The sequence below is a fragment of the Haematobia irritans genome, chromosome 4 (assembly GCF_050003625.1).
Source record: "Haematobia irritans isolate KBUSLIRL chromosome 4, ASM5000362v1, whole genome shotgun sequence".
Taxonomy (NCBI): Eukaryota; Metazoa; Arthropoda; class Insecta; order Diptera; family Muscidae; genus Haematobia; species Haematobia irritans.
The window spans coordinates 185,317,422-185,333,565 of record NC_134400.1 but is presented as its reverse complement, the minus strand read 5'-3'; the positions used below and the strand labels follow the sequence as shown (position 1 = coordinate 185,333,565).

The window sequence follows — 16,144 nt, the reverse complement described above, 5'->3', positions numbered from 1 at the left end:
CCGCTATGTTTGATCGCTGTGGACACCCAAAGGCATTTTGGAGCATAATTAGGGATAACGGTATAATTGGAGAAATATCTCCAACTCGTACAGCTAATGTTAGTAGTGCTGATGATTTGAATGAGGAATTTGTAAGTAACCAATTAAGTGTCGTGGGGGACTTTGGATCGTTTTTAACTTCTTCACTTGGTGAAGCGGGATTTTTATTCAACTGCGTTACTATTAACGATGTCATCTGTGCTTTTTCGTCCGTTAAGTCGAATGCTTCTGGAAATGATGGATTTCCACTTAAATTCTACAAAATAGTAATACCCTATATCGCCGACCACTTCCTTCATTTGGTCAACACCATTATCATGACCTCTAAGTTCCCTCGAGAGTGGAAAACGGCAAGAGTGTGTCCGATTAAGAAAAAGTCAAATCCGAATCGTCAGGAGTATAGGCCAATAGCGCTAATGCCTGTTTTATCTAAGGTATTCGAATATATTTTGAAAAAGCAACTTAATGATTATTTGGAATTTAACAATTTGCTTTCCGATTGTCAATGTGGCTTCAGAAGTCATAGAAGCACAGCGATGTTACTGCTCGGCCTAACCGACGCTATAAGGGGGAATTTCACGCATGATAAATTATGCGTTTTACTTTCGTTAGACTTGGAAAAAGCTTTCGATCGTGTGGATCATTTAATATTGGTAAAAAAAGCTTCACCAATATTTCGGCTTCGGCTTTAGTGCCTGCAAACTTCTTGCTTCATACCTTACAGGTTGGAAGCAATATGTCCAGATCAATGGGAAAATATCAAATATGTTGTCGGTGAGGAGAGGAGTCCCTCAGGGCTCAATTCTTGGGCCAATGCTTTTCATACTTTTTGTTAATGATTTATTTACAAGCCTTGATATGTTTTGTTCCCCTTTTTCGTACGCAGACGATGTTCAGTTGCTTTTTCGGGGGGATGTTAAGAATATAGATGTCTTACAAGCTAAGATTGATTTTGTAACTAGTAATTTATACAGTTGGATGTGTCTCAATAATCTTTCCGTCAATGGTTCTAAGACAAAGGCATTGATTTTTTCATCTGATCCTGATATTGGACTAACTCTATCTTACAATGGGTGTATTATTGAGGTTGTACACCATTTGAAATGTTTGGGGGTTACCATTGACGATAGACTTTCATTTGATATACATATAGACAATGTTGTTAGTCATACGAATTTGACTCTACGCAAATTGTATAACTCTGATTTGATGCTGCCTTTTTCATTAAAGAAGAGACTTGTACATGCTTTGGCAATGCCCAATATTCTATACTGTATTGAGGTTTTTTGTGGCACAAATGCTGGTAACATAAGGGAGGTTAAACTAGCAATTCTTAGAATAGTCCGGTATCTATATTCACTTCGTCGATATGACCATATTTCTCCTCATGTCCAGGAGTTCCTTGGGTGCCCATTTTCTAGTTTTATTGACTTCAGGTCACTTGTTCTTTTCCACAAGATTTTCAGTGCTCAGCCACGTCGATTTCTCGTGGACTTATTTTCTTTTGGCCGCTCGCGGTGAAATCAGATTGTTATGCCGCTTGCCAGAGGTTATATGAACAGGTCATTTCAGTCTAGAATCGCCAGATCATATAATTGTCTCCCTACTAACTTAAAGGATTTCTCGATTTCTGATTCGACTTATCGAAAAAAATTACTCGATCATCTTGGATCACCTACATGAAGGTTATCCAACCTCGTGTTAGTAGTGTTGCTTTGTTGTGGTTGATTTAGTAAATAATCTTTTCTTATTTTGTCTTCTTTTAATCATATTGGGAACCTAAAATATTTTGTCATATTTCATATTATTAATTAATTTATTTTTATACTATTTTATACATATTTATATTTATTATATACACGCATATGTTCTCACATTGTCATAACTTGATTTGTACTTTATTCATAGTTAGTAGTCCGTTGTAATTTATATAAACTGGCCGCTAAGTGGCTTCAAATTACATGATGAAAATAAATAAATAAAATAAAATTTTAACAAAATGTTCTATAGAAATAATTTTTTTTTTGTTTGTAACTTTTTTGATAAGATTTTCTCCAATTTATTATTTTTTATTTTTGGCTCGACAACCGTGGTAAAGGTACCTCTTTAATCCTGGAAAGTCATCTTTATTTTTTGTACACTAACGTCCAGAGCTGTGGAGTCGAGTCAATTTTGCTCGACTCCGGCTCCAGCATTTCTTATTAGCCTCGACTCCGACTCCGGAGTCGACTCCAGGCGGTGTACTTAAATCTCATTTTAACAGTATTCCAATTGTAATTTTAAGGTGTAGTGTTCCTAAAATATACCGATATAAGTATTCTATTTTGCCATATGTGTTTATATGTCCAAAAGAACTCTAATTTAAATTTTTGATACAACTCGACCACAAACGCCAGCATTTTAGGAATGTAAAGAACTCTAAATTTTAATTTCAGGCCAATAAATTAAAATACGACTATATAGAGGACTATATAGAGACCACATCAAAATATGGGTAGATAACAACAATCTCCAGAATATGAATTTATAAAAACACAAAATTTCCAAAAATAATTAGGCTTCCACATGTTTAAGAAGTAAAATCAAAATGTCGGGCTAATCAGATAGAAAGTTTAGATGTTAAAAAATGTAATGTGTCGGATATATAAAACAAACATAAACTGTCATAAATTAGAGCGGGCGGAATTTTAAATAAGCACTACCATACAACAAATGACAGGAATAGCTGGACAGTTACGAATATAGAAGTAAAATGGCTAAACATCGATTTATAAATGGTCTATCAGTTATGGACATTAGAGGCCATTAATTTAATGTAAAGAATTTCGAGTGACATTGATGAAACAAATTTTTTCCCAAAAGTCCGCCTCAGATGGCACGTTGGCAGAGGTTTAATTTAAAATTACAGCTTCCAAGGACATCGCGTATATATGGAGATTTCTCAAATAATTATCTCCATATACAAAATCTGGGGCGACGGGAAATTTGCGCATTTATTTATGGATATCAAATAACTCAAAATATCTGACAAATCTTCTGAAAATTTTAGATTGGGAAAAATTTCTTAAAACAAATCGGAGATGGTTTATATGTAGGTGCTATATCACAAAATTGTTCGGTATGACCCATCGTCGAAGTCAACATGCCTGCCAAAAATTCAGAACGTTAGGTTCTACTGTATTGCATTTAAAATTGTACCTTTATCAAGAGTATATATAGAGTTAAAAATTGATAGTTTAATATGTTAAAAATGGACTATACAATTGATCCGTTCAGCCCATATTCTAGTAAAACCTACTTTTTATATCACCTTGAAATTTCACCCATATAGTAAATACACTTTGAATGGCCTGAAATCCAGTACTTCGTTTTTCGTTGTTCGATTAAAAACCCCAATCGAATCTAAGTTGTCGAAATATTTCTTTTGTTACAAAGATATGAAGTCTTTTTCAAATTTTGTTTCGCCGGAGTCGGAGTCGAGCGACTCCGACTCCACAGCCCTGCTAACGTCATCCTTCGTCATTTTGTCTACGCCTTTTTTGAAAGACGCTATAATTTGCATCGTGAACAAAACTGAATACCAAAGTTGAGTTTATTTTGACTGTCTAGGGTTAAAGTAATTACAGGATAGGTTGTAGAGAACCGAATTGATGTCCACTTAGACCACTATATGCCATTGTGATTTCTTGAGGTTATTTTCTCAACTTATTTTTCTTCGTGGGGTGGCTTTGCTCAAGAACTTCCATTTATCCGTCTTCCTTAAAATTGCTTAAAATGCCATGACGTCAATGTGTGTTATATCCAGTTATAATGCTAATTAGAGGCATCAATCCCTTTCTTTTCATTGCCATTAGATTTTCGCAATTCAACTTGATTTGCTTAGTTCAGATATGAAGAAAGTGGTGGTAAAACGTCCGCCAGCGCATTATTCGTTACACGAGTGCCCGGGTACCCAGCACATTCCATTCACGAAATGAAAACCAGTACTCACACACGAACTACTTTTAAAGACTCACGTTCACGCACGATTCACGTCAATTCACGCGTGAATCAGGTGTGTCGCTAGAATTTCGTGTCACGTACACACCTCTAGTGAGAACCCTAAACTTTCAGCAAAAGCGGCTGACTACCTTAGACCTTATGTCTGCAATTGGGCAATCCCAAGGCCTTTATAGCTGCTTGGCTGTCGATGAAGAAGATGATAACGCTTCTGAAAAATGGCCTCATCAACAGAGACTCAGCAGCTCTTGTGAATGCAGAAATCTCTGCCTGAAAAATACTGCAATAGCTATCTAACGCATACGACTCTCGTATTCCAGGTTTACTGTAATAAATGCCGCTACCAGTTCCTTTGTCCATTTTTTCCGAAAGGTATCCTCCTTTTCTTCCTATCTTCCACATTTGGTATAGTATACTTCGACTTATCGTAATAAACATGCTGATTCGCCATATACTCCGCCTATCTTTAACGCTCAGCCACCAGATCTGTAAGCCTGCAAACAGTTCTTTACAGAGAAACATCGCAAAATTTGGGTATTTGAAAAACGGCTTCTAATTTAATACAGGTTACATGCTTACCAAATTATTTGAAAATGTGGAGGTTGTAGTTGGTTTGTGAACCTATAGAAAGAGCCCTAAAGGCTTTCACAATGTAATTGCGAAAATTCCCACGAGTTCTTAGCCTCATAGGGAGTCGCCAAAGGTTCTAGAAAAATAGCAATATTGTTCGATTATTGATTTCTTGTTTTCATTTCATTTATTATCGTACAAAGTGATACAGAAGTCAATAAATAGACCTAAAATCCTGCATCACACAAATTGTAATAAAATATAAACTTCAACAATGGTATATATAAAAAAAAAACTAGATAAAAATCTTTAAGACAATGGTGTAGTAAATAGAACTAATAATAAAATATATTTATAAATAGTAAGTATACTAAATGTTAAATACATATTAAGATATAGTAGGTTAGGTTATGTGGCAGCCCGATGTATCAGGCTCACTTAGACTATTCAGTCCATTGTGATACCACAGTAGTGAACTTCTCTCTTATCACTGAGTGCTGCCCGATTCCATGTTAAGCTCAATGACAAGGGACCTCCTTTTTATAGCCGAGTCCGAACGGCGTTCCACATTCCAGTGAAACCACTTAGAGAAGCTTTGAAAGGTGGGATAATCCACCGCTGAAAAAATTTTTGGTGTTCGGTCCTAGCAGGAATCGAACCCACGACCTTGTGTATGCAAGGCGGGCATGCTAACCATTGCACCACGGTGGCTCCCTTAAACCCACTTATCGTCTCCGTCAAATCCAAGAGCAGTGAGGAAGTACCTAGACCTGTCCTTAATTAAATGTTCCTGTCTCTTAATTAAATGTTCGGCAATCTTGGATAGAGCTGGGAGAATACTAATTGGTCTCATATCATTAATACAAGTCACATTCCTACTCCTCGGAATAGGGATAACCCGAGCTCTCTTCCAGGCGGTGTTTCCCCACCTCCCCACAGATGTCATAAACATAGTGTTAATTAGACACCGAGAAATATAAGGGGAAAATGTCTTACTAAATTTCATGGGAATACCATCTACGCCAAGAGAGTCAGATTTAACACGGTCCATAGCACTGATAATATCCTCCTCGAAAACACAATCAAAGGAAAAGCGCGAGTCAGAAAACAATTCACTTCTCAAATCCGGTCTGTCTGATACATTCGAGTTCGACATAACGAAGAAATTATTGAGATCATACGCATCAAAAGATGCGCCATGCAAATCATCATCACTATATATACAACCTCCTTCACGAAGAACTCTCCACATCTGTGAGGTACCCATACCACTAAAAGCCTCCGTGTAATACCGTCTACGCTCCCTCCGAAGGATGGCCTTCGCTCGGTTCCTATACTTACGATAAACCTGACGATTTACGTCAGTCGGATGCCTAAGATACTCCTTGTATGCATTGTCCCTCAGAGATCTCGACATTAGGATATCCCTTGATTTAAGCCAAGAACTTAAATCTTAGGATACATAACGTCGAACAGCCGGGACAAATCCAAAAAGATTTAGAAGATGAGTATCTAGGAATGTAACAAGACTATCAATATCAGATAACGCAAAAAAGGGTACAAATCAATGGACGACAAATATGCAATAACATCAGCCCAAACGATTCTACTGTAATCCCGAAATTCGAAGAACTTACAATATCTACGTAGGCCCAGATCAACAGAACCATAAATTAATGAATGACGGGAAATTGACGGACACTGGACTTGGCCTGACATTCTAAGACATGAAATATCGCTTATCAGTACATAGTCAAGTAACGATGTAGACGAGTGCACAATATCATGGTGTGTCGGTAAAGAATTGTGAAAAATAGATAAACCCATACGTGAACATGAAGCTCGCATGTCATAAGATCGGGTGATATTAAGTACATTACAATTGAAATCTCCAACAACCACATTTTCGTACCTCGCAAACAAAAGATAATGAGTGTTCTCAAATAAAGAAATATTGCCATGCGGCAGATAGACCACTCCAAATAAAACCTTACTAGCACCGGAACCAATCTCTATAAAAAGGGATTCGCAGATCTCGAAATCCATCGAGCGATGAACTATACGAAATTTTAGTTTGTTCGAGATATAAATACCAACTCCGCCTCCACGAACATTAGGTTAGGTTAAAGTGGCAGGCCGATTAAGATTCAGGCTCACTTAGACTATTCAGTCCATTGTGAAACCACATTAACTAAAAGTACCTATTACATATGGGTACTTCTAGTTTTAACCGCTGAACCTTCTCGATTATTTTCTTCTGTTGAACCAACCAGATTGTTCCAAAAACATTAGCAGACTGCTTAAGTTAACGTTTTCCAGGTCCGCCAGTAATCTGAAGCTATATGCCCCTAAAATTTGCTTACGCCTTACACAAAATGCAGGACACTCACACAAGAGGTGTTTTATTGATTCCTTTTCCTCCGCATCATGACAGCTCATACAATAGTCATTATACTTCGCACCAATAGTTTTTGCAAAATTGCGTATCAGGCAGCGACCCGTTATAGCAGATATCAGGAGTGATATCTGGGGTCTCGAGAACACTAGCATATCTAGTGTGCGGTTTAAGTTTAAATGGGGCCATATTTGCTTGGTGTCGTTACAACCCTTACAATTCTCCCATCGAACATTTGCCATCATGACAGCCTTCTCACGCAGTAAGAGCTTGCAGGTAGCCAGAGGCATACCAACAGATTCTAGTTCCCCTGGAATATGTAAGGTAGTTCCTAGCCTTGCTAGCTCAACTGCTTCGGAGTTCCCCGGTATGTTCCTATGGCCAGGCACCCATATTAGGGGAATATTGTGCTGTTCAGCCATCTCATTGAGAGATTTGCGGCAGTCGATGGCCGTTTTCGAGTTGAGGAACACAGAGTCTAAGGATTTTATTGCAGGTTGACTGTCTGAGTATATATTAACGCCAATATTGCTTGGAGCATTACTTCTCAGCCAATTCACCACTTCTCTTATTGCTAATATTTCAGCCTGAAAACACTACAGTGATCAGGTAATGTTTTCGCTATTCGATCTTCGAGATCTTTAGAATATACACCGAAACCCACTTGGCCATCCAATTTGGAGCCATCAGTGTAGAAATCTAAATATCTTTTATTCCCCGGGGTCCGTGTACTCCACGCCTCACTGTTGGGAATTAGAGTCTCAAACTTTTTGTCGAAAAGTTGTCTCGCCAAAGTGTAATCCACAACGTTAGGCACACCTGGCATTATTTTGAGGACCGAACTGTGACCGTAACTTTCTTCCGACCACAGCGATAGCTCGCGCAACCGCACAGCAGTTGTTGCAGCTGTTTGGCCAAAATGTCTAAAGGCAATAGATGCAGTATGACATTAAGGGAGTTTGTTCCTGCCTTGCTGAATGCACCTGCGATACACAAGCACTCCATACGCTGAACTTTGCGTAAACTTGTTGGCTGGTGAAGTGCCGGCCACCAGACTACAACACCATATAGCATTATAGGTCTATCCACTGCCGTGTATGCACAATTTTTGGTTTTAGTCCCCACTTTTCCCCTATTGCCTTTTTGCACGAGTATAAAGCTAGCGTTGCTTTCCTCACCCTTTCTTCAATATTAGGCTTAAAGTTCAGCTTCCTGTCCAAAATAACGCCAAGGTATTTTGCACACTCACTAAAGGGAGTGTGCAGTTTTGCGATCTTTGCAGTACATGACTAGTTCTGTCTTTGCAGAATTTACCCCAAGACCATTATCTTTCGCCCATTTCTCAGTCATCCGGAGGGCTCTCTGTGTAATATCTCTAACTCTTGTTGGGAATTTTCCCCTGACTGCTAGCGCCACATCATCTGCGTATGCCACCACTTGTATCCTTTCTTTTTTTAGGGAAACCAGAAGGTCGTTTATAGCAACATTCCAAAGAAGAGGTGATAGAACTCCTCCTTGAGGAGTGCCTCTGTTCACATACCTTTGTATGTTTGCTTGTCCTAGTGTGGCTGAAATGCGTCTCTTCCTTAGAAGTTCGTCTAACAGCCTAAGTATACCTGGATCAACATTCAGAGTTGTCAGTCCATTTAATATGGACTGAAATTTAATATGGACTCCACGAACATTAGGACGGTCGTTACGCACAAACGAAGAACCAGGAATCGAAATAGCTTTAGATGCTACATAGGACTTGAGCCAAGTCTCAGATACCCCAAATAAATCAAATTTACTGCCACAAAGTAAGGCTACAAGATCATTCATTTTTGTATTATAAGTAGAAGGGCGAATACTTTGGCAGTTCAAGTGACCGAATGATAATGTGAATTAAACTTGTCTCTGAAATAAGAAGCATTATCAACAATGGGCCCAAGATTGTCATAACCCATAATAATAAATCAAATGAAGAAAGCCTATGCTGGGGAACCGAATAGTTAACACAAAATAAATGTTGATATGGAGTAAAATTATGTTTAACTGTGGCAATTAAAATACATAGTAATTCAGAAACGTTAACTATAGTACTACTACTTTAGGTTGTATGCAGTAAATCAACACAGAAAAAAAATGTTCAATTAAAAATTAATTGATTCAAGAAATCCCTCAATCGAAACAGAGAATCAATCATAAAAATTGGTAGTATCAATTTAAATTGGATCAAAAAAAATTTTAATTGACATTATCATTTCCGTGATTAAAGACATTTCAATTAAAAAATTAAGTGGATCAATTAATTTCGTGATGGAATCAGAAAAAAAATTGTTGTGTGTACAAATAAAAGAGGAAATACATATGTATATGTACATACAGTGAGCGTCAAAATAAACTGAACATAGGGTTGTTATTCATTTTTTATGTTTAAGTTTAATTAGAGACATGAAGACTTTATATTAATAAAATTGTAGATATAAAGACTTAAATAAAAGTAGTTTGCAACAAATACGTATGTACACCCAATTATTCCCACTGACTCGTTTTCCTCATTCGCTTTTCCAAAACATTTCACCGTTCACACCGAGTTGAGATGTTTTAGTTTGACGGTTGCCATGGAATCTCGAAATTCCCATTTACTCTAAATTCACATATATGCAACGTATGTTCAAATAATTACCGCGAACGCAAAGGGAAACAAATTTTTAAGTTATTTTCACATGTCCATTTTCTTCAAAGCCTTTGTTTATTTTTTTTTTCTATGAAATTTATTTCAATATTTTGACATATATTGGGAATAGGGTATGTTATTCGGGGTATATTCCAAATTAGGTGGGTTCACATTCTAAAATTGACGTGTTTTGGAGGACAACTTGTGTTTTGGACTTGTTTTTTAGTATGGCGAAAACGACTCGTTTTGAAGTGCTTATAAAGGGAAAACATTTCAAACCCCAAAACATGCTTGGTGAGAACACCGTATAAATGAGATTTTGGGACTGGAAACATTCGGAAACATCCGGTCTGACACATAGATGGCGTCGCTAGTATTAAATGTATATTATTTTTATATAGTACCAACCTTCAAATGATTCGTGTCAAAATTTGTCGTCTGTAAGTCAATTAGTTTGTGAGATAGAGCGTCTTTTGTGAAGCAACTTTTGTTATTGTGAAAAAATGAAAAAAAAAAGGAATTTCGTGTTTTAATAAAATACTGTTTTCTGAAGGGAAAAAATACGGTGGAAGCAAAAACTTGGCTTGATAATGAGTTTCCGGACTCTGCTCCAGGGAAATCAACAATAATTGATTGGTATGCAAAATTCAAGCGTGGTGAAATGAGCACGGAGGACGGTGAACGCAGTGGACGCCCGAAAGAGGTGGTTATCGACGAAAACATCAAAAAAATCCACAAAATGATTTTGAATGACCGTAAAATGAAGTTGATCGAGATAGCAGAGACCTTAAAGATATCAAAGGAACATGTTGGTCATATCATTCATCAATATTTGGATATGCGGAAGCTCTGTGCAAAATGGCCTCCGCGCGTATTTAATTTAAAAAGTATTTTTATTTTATTAAGGACACGAAATTATCACGTTCGTGAATAGTGGAAATGGAATTAAATGAATATCCGAACATGACCCATGTTCTAATGCCTGTTTCCGCTGTGTCTACTAACAATTTTCCTCGTACTTCGAGTTAATGGTAGTGTAAAATTTATTAAAGATGATCCAAATGTACATAAATTCCGAATCAAAAATTGATTATTCAATTGGGACTTGTAGGAAAAAAACATATATTTTAAAGCCGGTACAATGTTCGGTTTTCACGGTTACTTTCTTCAAATAGTTCGAATCACCCCCATGTTCATAAAGCTCCGTTAGTGTTCCGTTAACTAACCAACGTTTGAACCGTATTATGGACGAAGCTGTCATCTTGCATATATATTCCATATGCCAGTTAGGATCTTAACTGACGAAAATTTTTCAGTTAAAGTTAACTGGAGAGAAGATGTTTGCAATTTACTTTCTGTTAACTGGCAGTTAAAGCCTAACGGAGCTACATGAAAATAGCCATCAAACCAAATAATCTCAATCTGTGCACACTTTCTTTTTCATCTAGATTTCTTCAAGATTTAACAGAAATATGATGATTTTCATTTATAAGTATGTATATGTAATTGTTTTTGAAAAATTAATCGCAAAAATAATGTGATTATCAATTCGAAAACCGAACATAGTACCTTTATACAGTGTTGTCAGTATTGGGGATTTTTCCCCAAATTGGGGATATTTTTTCGAGAATGGGGACGAAAATTTTGAGTTGAGGACTAGGGGATTTGATGAGGAATTTCCATAAATTTGGGGATTTTTTGGAGAAATCGGTTTAATCTTTTTTAACAAAATGCATTTCCTATAGGAAATTTTGTCAAAATTTTATTTCTATAGAAAATTTTGTCAAAATTTTATTTCTATAGAAATTTTTGTTAAAATTTTTTTTGTATTGAAAATTTTGTCAAAATTTTATTTCTATAGAAAATTTTGTCAAAATTTTATTTCTATAGAAAATTTTGTCAAAATTTCATTTTTATAGAAAATTTCGTCAAAATTTCATTTTTATAGAAAATTTCGTCAAAGTTTAATTTCTATAGAAAATTATGTCAACATTTTATTTCTATAGAAAATTTCGTCAAAGTTTAATTTCTATAGAAAATTATGTCAACATTTTATTTCTATAGAAAATTTTGTCAAAATTTTATTCCTATAGAAAATTATGTCAAAATTTTATTTCTATAGAAAATTTTGTCAAAATTTTATTTCTATAGAAAATTTTGTCAAAATTTTATTTCTATAGAAAATTTTGTCAAAATTTTATTTCTATAGAAAATTTTGTCAAAATTTTATTTCTATAGAAAATTTTGTCAAAATTTTATTTTGATTTGATTTGATTTGATTTATTGGTTTATATGTTATACCAAGCACAACAAGATAAATCTTATAAATTACAGTGCCGGTCGATATTTGATTTTAACAATTTGATTTAACTTAAAACTTAATAGTAAAATATTAGGGGGAAAATATTAAATAATTACATAACGAGCATACAATTTATTGCAAAAAATTAAATAACTCTTTTTTAAACGATGTGTAATTGCTTATGCGTTGTGTGGTGGGAGGTAAGTTGTTCCAGAGACGAATGCTGTGAATGTAGAATTGTCTTTCAGATACTAGGCTGTTAGCTCTAGGAGTTATAAGTTTCATTCCTCTGTTAGATCGAGCGAATGTTATTCGGTTGTAAAGATATTTAGGTTCTTTTGTGTAAATTACTTTGTGTAGCTGTAGCAAGCACCTTATATTTAACAGATTGTTAAAATCAACGTTGAATATTTTATGCGAAAATCTTGTAATACTATCTCGTCGCTTCCTGTTGAAGACGTATCTGGCTATATCATTGTAGGCAACATTTAATTTCCGTCTATCTTCAGCATCACAATTAGCAAACACTTCACAACCATAGAGAAGGTTCGGAACAAGATATGATTTAGCTAAAAGCATTCGAATATTCAATGGTGTGGAATATCGTACATGCCACAAATTTCTAATCATATTGCGGACTTTTCCCACGGTACAGTTTATGTGATTATTCCACGTGAGCGTTGAATTAAAGATAATACCAAGATTACTCGATGAGAGTACATGGTTAACCGTTGCATTACCAATACTGACGTTTATATTAGTGACATGTGACGTATTCCTATTGCCAATCAGTAAGAATTTTGACTTTTTAGGATTAAGGCACAGTCCATTGTTTTTTGCCCATGTGTGAATTATGTTCAAGTCTTTGTTTATCATATGAATGTGTTCCTGTACATTGGTTGATTTGCAACAAGTGTATAGTTGTACATCATCAGCATATATTTGGATTTTACAAGCAATAGGGAGAGAAGCGAGGTCGTTGATGTACATTGAGAAAAGCAAAGGTCCAAGTATTGATCCCTGAGGAACTCCTTTGGATACAACAAGTGCTTGAGATATAGTATTGTTTAAGCTAACAACTTGGCAACGGTTTGACAGATAGGACGACATTAATTTGCAAGCCGTACTAGAGAATTGGAACAGTTTCTGCAGTTTAAGCAGCAGCACAGTGTGATCCACAGTGTCAAAGGCCTTGCTGTGATCTAATAATATGAGAAATGATAACATTCGATTATCCAAATTGGATCTGGGGGGTTACTCTGTATTGCGATACGAAAGCAAATGCGATGCGATAGTTAAATGCGTTAAGAGTACAATTCGGTACTCTGTATCACTTGCGCAAACGCTTTCGCAAAGTAAACTGAAAATATGGTAACGCTTTAGCAAAATAAAGCGAAAATATGACAACGCTGGTTGCACAATGTAAACAATAACGAAAATGATAAAAAGAAATGTCAAAAAATTGTAAATAAAAACATTTTAAACAATCTTCCGTTCGGTGCGTGTTCTTTTAAAACTTGCTAATCGTTTATAACAAAAAAGTAATAATTATGGATTCGATAGCGTTATGGTTTGAAGAAAATAACATGAACGAATTACAAGAAGAATTTTGCGAGATCGGTCAAATATACTCTCCCTAAGTGACCACGGGTAAGAAAATGGAAACTCAAATTATGTGACAAACGTTTTCGAATATTTCATTTTTATAGATTTCGTCTTAATAAAGATGCGTTTATGTATGTATTAAACGCTATTAAAGACGACCTCGTCGTTCCAAATAAATCCACAGCCATTCCAACTCCAATAAAAGTGGCCGCTGCTTTGAAATTGCTTGGACAAGGTGGTTATCTACACCAAATCGGCCAAGACCATCTTTTAGGACTATCAGAGCAATCTATGTCGCGCTGCTTAAAAGAAGTTTGCGAGGTGATTGAACGAATACTTTGTCCCAAGCACAAACAATTTGAGGTAACTGCGGAAGAGACCATAAAGTCTACCAAAGTTTGGAACTGACGTTGCTGTGTCTGTAACTTTTTTGGTTTTTCCCTAAAACAATAAACAATTTAGATACAAATATAAAAATTTAATTGTGCTTACTTACATATTTGTTACTTTGCGATTGCTATTTTGTTTGCGCACGATTTTTGCGATCAACGAACGAGTTTGACATACGCTTTCGCATTATAGAGTGCGGTGATGCCAGATTTGCGAAAACTAGATGCGCAAGGTAGATACGAAAACGAATTACTGAGTACCAATTACTCGATTCGCGACAATTTTTCTTACGCATCGCAATACAGAGTAACCCCCCTGATGCCTTCCACAACATCTAATAGTACTGTTGTACAGGATCGTTGTTTTCGAAATCCTGATTGACTATCAGTTAAAAGGTTTTTCTTATTTAAGTGTTCATAAATTTGATTAGACATTATTTTTTCTAAAGCTTTCGATAAAAAAGGAAGGATAGCGATTGGCCGATATTCATTGCTGGATTTAGGAATTGGAATAATCTTTGCAAGTTTCCACCCTTGCGGGTAGACCGATTTCGTTAAGATTGTATTATATAAGTGTTTTACATACGGCAGCAATTTGCATAGAGTGAGTTTTAGAAATTTGGGGTTCACACCATCAGTACCTATCGCTGTCGATTTAATGCTTAGTATACTGCGCATCACTTCATTGTCATCCACTCCTCTGAACGAAAAGCAATCTTCGACTTGAGCTGTACACATTTGTTCATACATTTTTTCTTCAGGTGTTTCAATGTTAACATTGACAAATCTTTCATTGAGCTCATTTACGTCTGCAGAGCATAATCTATGATCAGAATTCTGCCCAATTCCAATTTTCTTGATTATGTTCCATTTTGACTTACTATCTAGTGCGGATTGAAATTTGTGTTGAAAATGAGACGTTTTTGCATTTCTTATGGCACTAGCAGCTAATTGTCTAGCTGATTTAAAAATAGAGTGAAGTAGTGGTGTTCTGAATCGTTTCCATCTTCGATACGCATTATCTCTGTCATTAATTAGGGTTTTTATGTGTCGGGTAAACCAGGGTGGTTGTGAATGGTGTGAGTTGATTGTTTTCTCGGGAACACAGCTATTGTAAATGGCAGTAATATTTTCTTGTAGAAAATCAAGCTGATCATCTACAGATTCGATACAGTATATTTGATCCCAGGACATAGTGTCAAGCAAGTGATTCATTTGTAGAACATTAAGCTTTTTGAAATCTCGAAATTTTACTGGAGGCATTTCTTCTTCGACGTTACATCCATATGTTAAAAATATAAGATCATGCTTTGAAAAACATGACGCTGACAGCTGATTGTAGAACAATACTTTCATCTTCTGACTGACAAAAAATATATCTATTAGGCTTGCAGAACTGTGAGTGAAATGGGTTGGAGTATTAGTATTAATAGGATAAAGCCCAATATTTTCCATTTTTATAGTCAGGGCGTTGCTATTCAATATGTTGTTATTAAAATCACCAGCTATAATGATGTCTTGATAATTAAGTGATAGATGGTCAATGCTAGTTATCACCAGATCACAATCTATGTTATTGTTTGGGCGATACACACAACCTAACAAAATAGGTAATGGTTCTTTCTATAGAAAATTTTGTCAAAATTTTATTTCTATAGAAAATTTTGTCAAAATTTTATTTCTATAGAAAATTTTGTCAAAATTTTATTTCTATAGAAAATTTTGTCAAAATTTTATTTCTATAGAAAATTTTGTCAAAATTTTATTTCTATAGAAAATTTTGTTACAATTTTATGTCTATCGCAAATTTTGTCAAAATTTTATTTCTATAGAAAATTTTGTCACGTTTAATTTCTATAGAAAATGTCAACATTTTATTTTCTATAGAAAATTTTGTAGAAATTTTATTTCTATAGAAAATTTTGACGAAATTTTATATCTATAGAAAATTTTGTCGAAATTTTATTTCTATAGAAAATGTTGTCAAAATTTTATTTCTATAGAAAATTTTGTCAACATTTTATTTCTATAGAAAATTTTGTTAATCTATATAAATAAAATATTGCCAAAATTTTCTATAGAAATAAAACTTTGACAAAATTAAAAAATAAATAAAATTTTGACGAAACTTTCTACATAAAAAAAATTTACAAAATTTTCTATAGAAATAAAATTTTGACATAATT

At 35.2% G+C, this 16,144-nt stretch overlaps 1 protein-coding gene and 1 long non-coding RNA gene across 2 annotated transcripts in view; one reads left to right on the top strand and one right to left on the bottom strand.

Annotated features, from left to right (window-relative positions):
- The window catches only part of QIL1 (MICOS complex subunit MIC13 homolog QIL1), an 82,183-nt gene that overhangs the window by 18,903 nt on the left and 47,136 nt on the right, over positions 1–16,144 (top strand). The gene's annotated exons all lie outside the window — the stretch shown is intronic.
- LOC142235049 (uncharacterized) lies at positions 13,636–14,274 on the bottom strand. The gene is made up of 2 exons (XR_012721777.1): positions 14,066–14,274; positions 13,636–14,010 (listed from the first exon to the last, which is right to left on the bottom strand). It is a non-coding gene; the product is annotated as an uncharacterized LOC142235049 (long non-coding RNA).